The sequence below is a fragment of the Crocuta crocuta genome, unplaced genomic scaffold, assembly GCF_008692635.1.
Source record: "Crocuta crocuta isolate KB4526 unplaced genomic scaffold, BGI_CrCroc_1.0 scaffold616, whole genome shotgun sequence".
Classification (NCBI taxonomy): Eukaryota; Metazoa; Chordata; class Mammalia; order Carnivora; family Hyaenidae; genus Crocuta; species Crocuta crocuta.
The window spans coordinates 5,754-17,843 of record NW_027531272.1 but is presented as its reverse complement, the minus strand read 5'-3'; the positions used below and the strand labels follow the sequence as shown (position 1 = coordinate 17,843).

Sequence of the window (12,090 nt, the reverse complement as noted above, 5' to 3'; positions counted from 1 at the left end):
TTTAGTGATTTTCTGTCTAGTTGATCTATCCATTGCTGTTAGTGGTGTATTAAAGTCCCCTGCTATTAGCACATTCTTAACAGTTAGAGTGTTTCTGTTTGTGATTGTTTTACATGTTGAGGTGCTCCCATATTCAGTGCATAGACATTTATAATTGTTAGCTTTTCCTGATGGTACACCCTATAATTATTTAATGCTATTCTTCATCTCTTGTTATTGTCTTTAATTTAAAGTCCAGTTTGTCTGATATAAATATAGCTACTCCAGGTTTCTTTTGACTTCCAGTAGCATGATAGNTCAGAAGATAGGTCTGTCACCACTCTGATAGGTTTCCCTTTGTATGTTAAGGCCCTTTTATCACTAGTTGCTTTCAGAATTCTCTGTTTGTCCTTATATTTTGCCAGTTTCTCTATGATATGTCGTGCAGAAGATCGATTCAAGTTATATCTGAGGTGAGCTCTCTGTGCCTCTTGAATTTCATTGTTTGTTTCTTTCCCCACATTGGAGATGTTCTCTGCTATAAATTGTTCAAGGACTCCTTCAGCGCCTTTCTCTCTCTCTTCCTGTGATGGGATTCCCATGATATGGATATTATTCTATTTGATTGTATCACTGAGCTCTCAAACTCTCCGTTCTTGTTCCTGTATCTGTTTATCCCTCTTTTTTCTCAGCTTCCTCTTTTTCTATAATTGTGTCTTCTGAATCTCTTATTCTCCTTTCTGCCTCCCCAATCTGTGCATTGGGTGCCTCTATTTTATTATGCATCTCATTTATAGCATTTTTAAATTCATCACAACTATTTTTAAGCTCCATAGTCTTGGTAGCAAGTTTCTCTGTNTCTCCCCCACCCCCACACACACCCATGAGTCCTCAGTTTGTTCTCAGCATTCAAGAGTCTCTCATGGTTTGCCTCCCTCCTTCTCCCCCACTATTTTTACCCTTCTTCTCCCCCATGGTCTTCCGTTACGTTCTTCCTAATCCTCCTATACCTGCAAACATATGGTATCTCTGCTTCTCTGCCTGACTTATTTCGCTCAGCATAACACCCTCAAGGCCCATCCATGTTGCTACACATGGCCAGATTTCATTCTTTCTCATTGCCATGTAGTTGTATGGATAAACCACATCTTCTTGATCCATTCGTCATTTGATGGATACTTAAGTTCTTTCTATGCTTTGGCTATTGTTGGAAGTGCTCCTATGAACATTGGGGTACATGTTTTGGTTAGCTTTCTATCTCTTGTCAGTTTTAAAAGCTTGTTATGCCACTGCACCTGTGAGTGCTGCTGTACCAAAGAAGGCTTTTTGACTCTAGTGCCTGTCCGTTCAGAAAGTGTTCTTTTAATGGTGTCTCTTTGTCTCTCTTGTTGAGACCTTGGTTATTTTATTTTCCTAGTCGTAGTGGTATTTGAGACTCTCCACCAAGTTTACTTTGGCTTGTTTCTCGAGGTAGACCTCTCTGCCTCTGGTCAGGGAAGAGGGCACATGTTGAGTCCTCCTTGAGCTCTGGGGCTTCATCTTAAACCTTCAGGCAAATTCTGCATCCTGCTCTTCCCGTGCGGGTCCTGAGGAGGCCAGGGTTTTGTCTGATTGGACGTGGCACCAAGTCCTCTGGAATCCTCCAGAGCGGGTCCTGAGGAGACCCGGTTCCTGTCTCTGTGGCCGAGACCTCACCTCCTCCTGTATCCCCCACAGCCAGTTCTGAGGAAGCAGAGCTCCTCTTAGTGTCTGAGGCAGGATCAGTCCCACTTCTTTTACTTTTAAATGGATGACATTTATTCCTTTTCCAAATTTTACACTAAGGCCACGTGGAAAAGAATGGTTTCAGCAGTTAGGAAAAAAAAAGTACAAATCTGGGGTTTGGAGGGAGAAAAAAAGACAATGAGAAGTTGTTTCACATTACAGACCTCCCCCCTGACCCCAAAGCCGAATCTTGCTTCCGAAGTAAAAAAAAGAGACACAGTCCATTCACAAGCTGGACGTTTGAATTTCAGTAAGACATTTATAAAAACCTAGACATGAGCAGTGTCCTCCTCAGCCCAGGTGCCACTACGCACAGCACAAGAGACTAAAAACTCAACAGGAGGAGGAGGGGTGGGCTAGACACTTAGGATTTGGGAGTGTAGGCACCCCACATTTGGCTCAGGGATTTGGGGAATAGGGTAAAAAAAAAACCTACTTAGAAAAGAATTGGGGAAGAAAGCCAGCAATTGCCTTCTTCAGGGGTGGGGACAGGAGAGGTAAGGCCAGGAGCAGGAGCATTTCACATCGCTAACCGAACCTGGGAAACTGCAAGGGACCATCTTCAACTAGCCTTAAGGGAAAGGCCAAAGAGAGGATGGAAGAATCCACAAGAGGGAAAAGGAGAGGGAATGTGGCTGGGAGGGGCAACAGCCCCTTCCTTTCAGGGCACAGGAAGGCAGCCAGGTCACCAGATCCAAGCAGTGACCTCATAAGGACAGCACAGTTTTTGCAGCTTAGAGCTCACCTACCTGCCCCCACCCAGCTACTCATTCTGCTCGTTGGTGGGTGTAGGGCCACTATCTGGCCCTGAGGGAGTGGGTGGCTTTGTAGGCCCTACTCTTCTTCTGTGTCTCCTCCCTTGGAGGCAGCACCAGCCTCTGTCCCCTTGGCCTGAGGCTCCTGGGTGGCAATAGCCTTCCCTTCCTGAGCTGTGCCTTCCTGACCACAGGCTCTGATTTCCCCTTGCTCCTGCTCTTCCTCTTTGGGTGAGGAGACATGTGTCACCCCCACCCTTGTTCCAATTTCTCTTGAAGGACAGACCACTCAATTTGAAAGGCTTCTTGAAAGAGAATTTCTTCTCCTTCTTCTTGGGAGTCTCCTTGGTGGGGGAATCCCTCTTGACCTGAGCGCCCTGGCTAGTAGGTGCTAGCTCAATGGCATCGTCAGTGATCCCTGCTGCCTCCTCTTTTCGGTTCATGGAAGGGGATTCCCCTTCACCCTTGGAAGTAAATGTCCATTGTTTTTCATGTGGCCATTCTCCTGTCCGTTTACCTTAGCAGGGAAGTGCCAGCTGCCTCCTTGGTGGTCACTTGGCCCCAGGGAGACTTGGAGCTCTGGCTGCCTATGATGGCGCGATCTACTGGGGGTTGCCTAGAGCCACTTCCGTTTCCCCCTTCCCCCTTGCACCGCAGTGGATAGTTCAGCCAGGTTGCCCTAGCCAGCAAAGGGGTGGGGCTCATGCCTGAGGGGACAGGGTATGGAGGTGAAGGAGCTGCACCCCCTTTCCACCTCAGGACCCACTAGCTGTGCCTGCTGCCCTGTGCCAGAACCTATAACACATCTTCTTTATCCATTCATCATTGATGGACATTTGGGCTCATTCCATAATTTAGGTATTGGTGATAGCACTGCTATAAACAATGGGGTGTTTTGTTATCCTTTGGATAAATATCTAGTAGTGCAATTGCTGGTCATAAGGTAGTCCCGTTTTTCATTTTTTGAGAAACCTCCATACTGTTTTCCAGAGGAGCTGCACCAGTTTACATTCCCATCAACAGTGTTGGAGGGTGCCCATTTCTCCACATCCTCACCAGCATCTATAGTCTCCTGATTTGTTCATTTTGGCCATTCTGATCGACGTGAGGTAGTATCTCAGTGTGGTTTTGATTTGTATTTCCCTAATGGGGAGGGATGCTGAGCATTGTTTCATGTGTCTGTTGGCCATCTGGATGTCCTCTTTGGAGAAGTGTCTGTTCATGTCTTCTGCCCATTTCCTCACTGGATTATTTGTTTTTCAGGTGTAGAGTTTGGTGAGTTCCTTATAGATTTTGGATATTAGCACTTTATCCGATTTTTTTAAACAATTTCTCAACTTTTGTTCAGTTTTGAGAGACAGAGGGATAGAGAGAATGGGAGACACAGAATCTGAAGCAGGCTCCAGGCTCTGAGCTGTCAGCCCAGAGCCCGATGTGGGGCTTGAACTCATGAATGGGGAGATCGTGATCTGGGCCGAAGTCAGCTGCTCAACCGACTGAGCCACCCAGGCACCCCCCAAAACTTCAGTTTTAACTGAAGTATAATGTCCACACTCAATTCTTGGATAGCATGTCTATATCCTAAATAACACCTTTCACATTCAAGGCACTGTTAAGTATCATAGTGTCTTCATCTAGAATTGAGAGTTGTCAGATCTAAGTTCTTAACACATTTCATATTGGTCTGAATAGCTTGTTGAGATTTTCTGAAAGTACTAAAGTTGTGTTTCTGACCTTTCTATCTGTCGTAGAAAATTATATTTGTATAGCTTCTTGGCATATGTGACCGACATATCCAACCATACTTTGAGTGCCCTGAGCTTAGGGGCTCATGTCATCTGAGACTCTGACTCATCTTTCCAAAGGCTGAAGGAATCAATATCTGGCATTACTTGTTATGTGTTTGTGGCACATCAATTGAGAAGTTAGGCTATGCTTCATTCAGCCTTCATTCTGGATGAAGAATCACTCAAGGGAGATTTTTTAAAAGTAGTGTATCATGTTGTAGGTAATATTATAAAATGTCCCCCAAGATTCCGTTCTCACTGGTGTGTATGCCCTGCATTATCCCCAGGCCTGTGAAAATGATGCATTTTATACCTATGATTAGGTTATGTCCTGTGGCACAGTTGATCTTAAGATAAGAAGATTATATAGTGGGCTTATCCTAATCACATGAATACTTTAAAAGTAAAGAGTTGTCTCCAAAGAGGAAGTCAGAGAGATAAGTTCCAGGTGGTCTTGAATAAAGCAAGCACCAATTTTGTGAGCTGCCATTGGAGAGGGACAGCCTCCAGCAGCAGAGCATTCTCCAGACAATAGCTAGCAGGAAAATAGAGACTTCTGTCCTACAGCTGCAAGGAAATGAATTCACCAACAACCTGAATGAGCTTGGAAGCAAATTCTTCACTAGAGTCTTCAAAAAAGAATGAAGTCCAGCCAATACCATAATTTTAGCTTTGTGAGACTCTGAGCAGAGAACATTGCTAAACCATGTCTGAACTTTGAAAGAACTGTGAGTTAATAAATGGATGTTGTTTTCAGCAGCCAAGTTTGTGGCAATTTGTTACACAGCCATAGAAAACTCATATATTTCTTTTCCCTGATGAATTCAGATCTACAGAGAAGATCCTCTTAGAGACAAATGTGTGAGATCATGCACTGTAACTCTGTGTGCTGCTGTGGTTACTTTCTGGAAGTTTGTAATAAGATGATTTAACAAGGTTTTATGCTACTATTATATTACTGCTATCAGAGTCTCATCTGAAGGATAGGAATATTATTGAATCATTTACCAATCAATTGTGGATAAAATGTTAGATGGAAAACTGTAACTGAGTGGATGACTATATAAGGTTGGGGGTGTGAATAATTGGTGGAAGAAAGGAAAGAATGGAATAGCTGTCTTGTGAGTAACATATCACATGTAGACTTGGAGGGTGAGTTAAGGGGTCTGGGAAGTTACATAGCCAATACTTCGAAGATGAAGCACAAATATTTAAGGAAACAGAATAAGGCAATGGATATGGCTTAAATGACTTGTAAACAAATTAACTAGTGTGGAATTAGAAACAAGTTCTTCAAAATCTTGAGTGTGTGTGTGTGTGTGTGTGTGTGTGTGTGTGTGTGTTGTACTTCTTTATTTTCCTTGTGTTCTTCCTTCACGGTTTTTCAGGTCTTTTAAAAATTTCAGCCTTTTGCAACTGTGCTAAGAGAAACCAAGGGAGGAAGAAGCTGTTCATACTTTTGCCAGACATTTAATGAGAAAATATTATTCCTCTGGAGGCCAAGCATGGTGGCTGGGGCTGGAAGAGAAGCTTCAGGAGTGTCTTTCCTGACAGAAGCTACTTCAGAGAGATTAAAATTTAGTTCAAATTGCTCCTTGGGGATGCCTAACTGGCTCAGCAAAAAGATCATGAGACTCTTGATGTCAGGGTCATGGGTTTAAGCCCCATATTGGGTGTAGAGATTACTAAAATTAATTAATTAATTGAGTGATTAAAAATTGAACACTCTTGGTATGTATGAGTATAAAATGATAGTATAAGGGGGCTTCTTTCTTGTGATAGTACAGTTTTGTATTGTGATGGGTGTGGTAGTTGCATGTGATAAAACTTCAAAAAATACCCAAACAAATGAATGGATGAATGCATATGAAAACTGAATAAGGTCTATGGTTTACATAATAGTATTTTACCAATGTCAGTTTCCTGGTTTTTATAATGTACTATGGTTATATAAAATACTATCATTGGGGAAAGCTGGGTAAAAAGTACATGGGAACTATATTTTTTTGCAATTTGTCATGAACCTTCACTTTTATTTCAAATTTAAAACTGTTTAATTGAAAAATAGAACTGAAAGCCCTTAGGTTTCTGGCACCATACCATAAATTACTTCCTGAAATTGCTATCCTGATCAAGACTATGGATCAAGGGAAAGGGTTTTTATGAAGTGTTAACAACCATGAGACATCTGCTAAACCCTGTCCCCACAACAGAATTACAAAACACTTGGAAATCAGAGGCTCTGCCTCAGGCTGCTCTGTCAATATCAGGGCTGTAAACACATTCTGCAGAAATACTAACCATGTCTCTCAATCCCCTAACTCCTGCTTTCACCTTCCATCCCTAAACCAGCCAACTCTCCTATGGGAATTAATACCCAGAAGTGAACAGCAGATAATGTTACAGAAAAGTCAACAACATTGTTACTGAGCTGATTGCAAGGAAAGCCCTCAGGCCTCTGATTTACATGTCATGCACCACATGACTTTGCTTATTGTCATCTCTTCTAATCATCAATGTGACAATAAAATGAGGCACAGTCCCAAAAGCTAGTGCTTGACAGAGAAACAATGAGAGACTCAAGGAGCAAAAGGCTCTGTCTGCAATAAGCAGCTGTTCATCAGGCTACATCCCTCCTGAGAGAATTCAGGTTCTTAACATGTTAGCTTCCTGTTTTACCATAAGATTGCACCAGTTTTTGCAGATGTCTTCATTTTCTTTCTTCTTCTCTCCCTTTATATCTTTTTATAAAAATCCATCCTTGCTCTTCAAAATCCAGGCTCAAAGAACATCAATGACCACATCATTCACCCCTGGCTTAAAGTGAAAGGAAATGCCAATTTTTTAGAGGACAGAAGTGATATAATATATAAGAACCTTTTGTCTAGACNGTATTGTTTTAAGTTAGTTTAAAAAAAAAACAGCTTGAGTTCTAAACTTAACCAGATGGAAATATGCCTGCTGAGAGTTGGACCTAATTCAGAAAAGATTGTTAGCCAATAGACAAACTAATTTAGAGCAGCATATGCCAAAAATGGTCAATCAAGTTGTCCCAAGTGTGACTCCCCCATAGCAGATGCCATGTCTCTCTTAAGGCTTTTGAGTGTCATCTTTTAACATGGAGGTGGGTTTTTATGTGTACACATAGACATAAATAAAACGTTGGCCTGTAGCTACTCTTCATTTTATTGCATTATGGCCCTGCCACTCTATCAGCAAAGAGCATTAGCTCTCTTTTAGGAATTTTAAATGAACACAGATTTTGCAAATCAAACAGAATCTATGAACATACACAATTAATCCAAGCAAATGTCTTCACTCTTCTTATCTTTTCATGTTTCTCTATTGTAAAAACAACATAAATATGAAACCGTACTGGTCCATATTGTCATCATCTAATAAAAGTCAGTATTTTCATTTTTCCATATTACCTTTCACTCCTTGCCAGTTTGTTTATCCAATTTTGACATTCCGTTTTCCTTAATATAGACTAAAAATGAAAAATTTCCCTCCTAAAAATAGGCTCACACTGAAAAGGATCTGTTTACCCAAACGTGGACAATAAAGGGATACCCAAAATGCAACAATTACCTTTACAGTACTTATTGGTTCAAGAAGCCCTTTCATATCCATTGCCTCATTACATCTTTATGATAATCTTGCAAGGCAGGCAGGACTCTAGGAACTGACAAAAGGCAGAGGTTCTCTTGTCAGTCCTACCTTACTAAACCAGAATACAAGGTTCCCAGACAGGCAAGTGCAAAGTGCTTCAGAAGCATAGAGGTCATTTCTAAATGAAGCAAATGACATTTGAGCAGAGTATTAAAAGGTGAGTAACATTTGGATCTGGAGAGAGGCCAAAGGAGATAATAGAAGGAAACACAGCCAAAACAACAAATTAGGAAAGCATGTGACGTATTCAGCAAGCTGTTTCCTGGAGCACAAGATACATGAAGACGAATCGTAAGAAACAAAGCTGAAGAGATAAGCTACTGCCAGATTATGGAGGGCTTTGAATGACATACTTAAAAGTTCCATTTATTTTCAGTAGAAAGAAAATGGTTTTTTGAAGATAAAGTATGCCAAAGAGTCCTTGTATTATTTAGTTTCTGTTGCTCTCCAAACAAGTGATCTTGGGCAAGTTAACCTCTCTGTGCTTCAGTTTCCTCATTTGTGAAATGGGTATAATAACAATTCCTAGTCCAGAGAATAACTGTATGTAAAGATTAAGAGAAATAATGCATATAAAGCACTTAGGACAGTGCCTGGCACAAAGGAAGCATTCTGTAAATTCTAGATGTTATTATTATAATAATTCATCTTCATAATCATGCTGTTGCCTCAGCTGTAAAATGAGATAATTGGACTATTTAATTTCTAAAGCCCCTTGACATCTTCAACACTATTATCATCATCTTCTTGCTCCCCCCTATACTTGGTATCCAAAAACCCCACCTCTGGGATGGTGAGAATCTAGACTTTTTATAACGAGAGGTTAGAAGTGATCACGAGGTCCTTACATATTTCACCCAGATGAGTAAACAGCAAGTGGTTAGGAGAGAACCTGCAGGATTCCTTTGAGATAATAACAACCTCTCTATGATAAAGAATATAATCAGTTTGGATGAGAAGTCTTAATAATCATTGGATGTGCTGGGTTGAAGGAGACCAGCTTCCTCTCAAAAACAAAACAACTACCCAACCCACAGGCATACAGTTGTGTGGATTATTATGCACTTTCACATTTGAGGCTCATATCAATTCTATGAGATTAATATTACTATCTTTATTTCTAGACTATGAGAAAATAAAGGTATAGAGAAAGCAATGGCTCTCCCAAGGTAGTAGGTGGTAGAGTCAGCATTCAAACCCAGGTCTAGGGGAGCCTGGGTGGCTCAGTCGGTTAAGCATCTGACTTCGGCTCACATCATGATCTCACAGTTTGTGGGTTTGAGCCCCACATCAGGCTCTGTGCTGACAGCTCAGAGCCTGGAGCCTGTTTCAGATTCTGTGTGTGTGTCTCTCTGCCCCTCTCCCACTCGTGCTCTGTCTCTCTCTGTCTTAAAAATAAATAAACAAAATACAAAAAACTCAGGTCTACAATATTGTGCTTGTTCTTACCACCACAGATCACCATCTCCACTACATCAGTTAGAGATCTAGCAACCTGTCAATTTGCCCAATTTCATTCAAATAGGTGGACTGTGCCTGCCAGAGAAAATGGCAGCCAATGAGCTCTCTGTGGAAATACCAATAACAATATGTAACAACAGAAGTTTGTGGAAAAGCAATTGAAACAATTACAAAAGAAAAATGAGATCTTTGACTTATATGAGAAATTTCTGCCCTTCCTCATCTGTATGGAAAATTGAAGGTGGGTCTAAGCTCTGTTTTCATTGAGAACAAGTAGATGATAACAAGATTCTGGATCTTCAGTTAAGATACACAGATTAATGATTTAAATGAACAAAGAATCTGCTATGTCAAGAGATAATGTTTCAAGGTATTAAGAGAAATTGACCACACTTTGTGTTAATCTATTTGCACTAAGCACATTGGGCTTTGCATTAAAGTTGTGTTTTCTTATCTCATCTACTGAACAGTAAGCTGCTCATAAGAAAAGACTGCATCTTTCTTATCTGGGTCCTTATGGTAGGAATTCGCCTTGGACTTTGCATATTATAGACACCAGATAAATAGCTAATTTTTCAGTGAATCAATCAGTTCTTTCATTGGTTATAACTTATGCCAATGGTTCTCATCCTGTTACTGATTTTTGTGAAGTGAAATGAAAAGGCTATCTTGTCTCCTTCCATAATGAAAAATCATAGAGTAAAATTAAGTTTTTACTGAACAGCTAAAATCACCAGCAACGTTCATTAACTAATACTTGTGATCTTTAAAAGTTACAATAGCTGGTGCCAGAAAGATGGTGGAGTAAGAGAACCCCTAAGTTCACCTCGTCCCATATTAACAACTAGTTATCAGCATGTACATGCTAATTGTTAAAAAGACATGTGCAAGGATAATTAATACTCAACCATATAAATGATACAATACTAATAAGAAGTTGACTTTAAAAAAACAACTAGTTATCACTCATATCTGAGTCAATAAACTCGAAAGCAATCTGAAGAATAAACTCCACAACTAAATGTAAAGAAGAAGGCACATCAGAGAGGTTAGAAAGGGCATAAACTGTGGTCAGGACCTGCCCACAGGAGGAAGGGAGCTGTGGCCACGGACAAGGAAAATCACCAGAGAGCCCACACAGGGAAATGAATCCCCATAACATCTGGCCTTGAAAACCAGAGGATCTCAGTTCCATGAGTTTGTATAACCAGCAGCTGTACTTGGAGCCTATAGCTGTAAGAGTGGGCTAACTCAGCATTAAGTGAGTGATAGCGGGGTCCCTGCCCTTAAAGAGAGAACATCCCATAGAAAGGAAACATACAATACAGTTTTCACAATGCCTGCGGCAAATGGGAAGGAGATCTGTTTATAAGGACTTCAGAGCCTGTTGGGGGACTGGAGCTGGGAGGCACTATTTTCCTCCCTCTGCCTCCCAACATATACAAAGAGTCACCTGTGGGAAGGTGGCACTGCACAGATATTTGCTACCTAACCTGTTAGCAGTGTACCCAGACCATGAGTTCTCCCAAAGATTTGCCCACTTTAAGCCTTCTGGCCTTGGCCCAGAGCTTGTTACCCTGAGCAGGCATCACACAGCTGCTACCCCTGTACTGTGCCCCAGTAGCCATCACACTTCAGGGGATCCAACCTAGGACTAATGGCCCAGCTTAAATTTTGGTAATGCCATGCGGACCCCATACACTCACCTTGCACACAGACACTGCACACCTCTGGCCTCCATTGTGCTCCACACTCAGCCACCACAAGCAGAGTCAACCTGTGTTCTTGTCTGCTGCCCTGGGCCTTGTCCCAGGCCACTGCTGCTAACCCATGCCATGCCACACCACCAGCCACTGCCATGCTTTGAGGAGATCTGATCTAGGACTAGCAGCTCAGTCTAAATATTGCTAACATGCCCTGCCAAACCACAACAAGTCCCTAGTTGCCACCTCGCTCTGCACCAAGCCTCTGCACACACAGACACCATGTTCCACGCCTAGTCACTGTGTACACCTGTACACTGTACACTATGGCAGCTCCCTCCTTGCCCTCAGCCACTGAAGCTAATGCGCACTACACCCCTAGCCACAGCCATGCTTTCAGGGATCCAGCTAATACTAGCAGCTTAGTGTAAATTTTGCTAACACCTCTCTTCTGCCCCTGAGCCCTCCTACCTCAGAGCTGGTCTGCTTTGGCCTCACTAACACCACAGAAAGAAAGTATAGCCCACAACAATCAGAGAATCAGTGATGTCTGTACTGAAAGGAAAAGAGACTCAGAGACAATAGCAGGACATAAACAACACACATAGGAGACTCCCTTGTAGTGCCAGTTTCTGGTGAACAGAACACTACATTGCAGGGCACTACAGGGCTTTTTCTTCATAGAGCCACTCTTGCTTTTCAAGAACAGAAGTCTTAGCTGACTTTCCTAAGACACAGAAACAGACACAGAGTGGTAGACAAAATGAGAAGACTGAAGAATTTGTCTCAAATAAAAGAACATAACAAAATCCCAGCAGAAGATCTAGGCCAAACAGAAAGTAGTATGCTTGATAGAGAATTTAAAGTAATGATTATAAAGATACTTACTGGACTTCAGAAAAGGGTGAAAGATGTTGATGAGATACTTGGCAAAGAGATAAAAAAAATAACATATCAGAGATGAAGAAC

General features: G+C 41.6%; 1 pseudogene; it reads right to left on the bottom strand.

Moving 5' to 3' along the window:
• Positions 1-2,506: 2,506 nt before the first annotated feature.
• Positions 2,507-11,278, bottom strand: LOC144237520 (MARCKS-related protein pseudogene; annotated as a pseudogene).
• Positions 11,279-12,090: the final 812 nt, after the last annotated feature.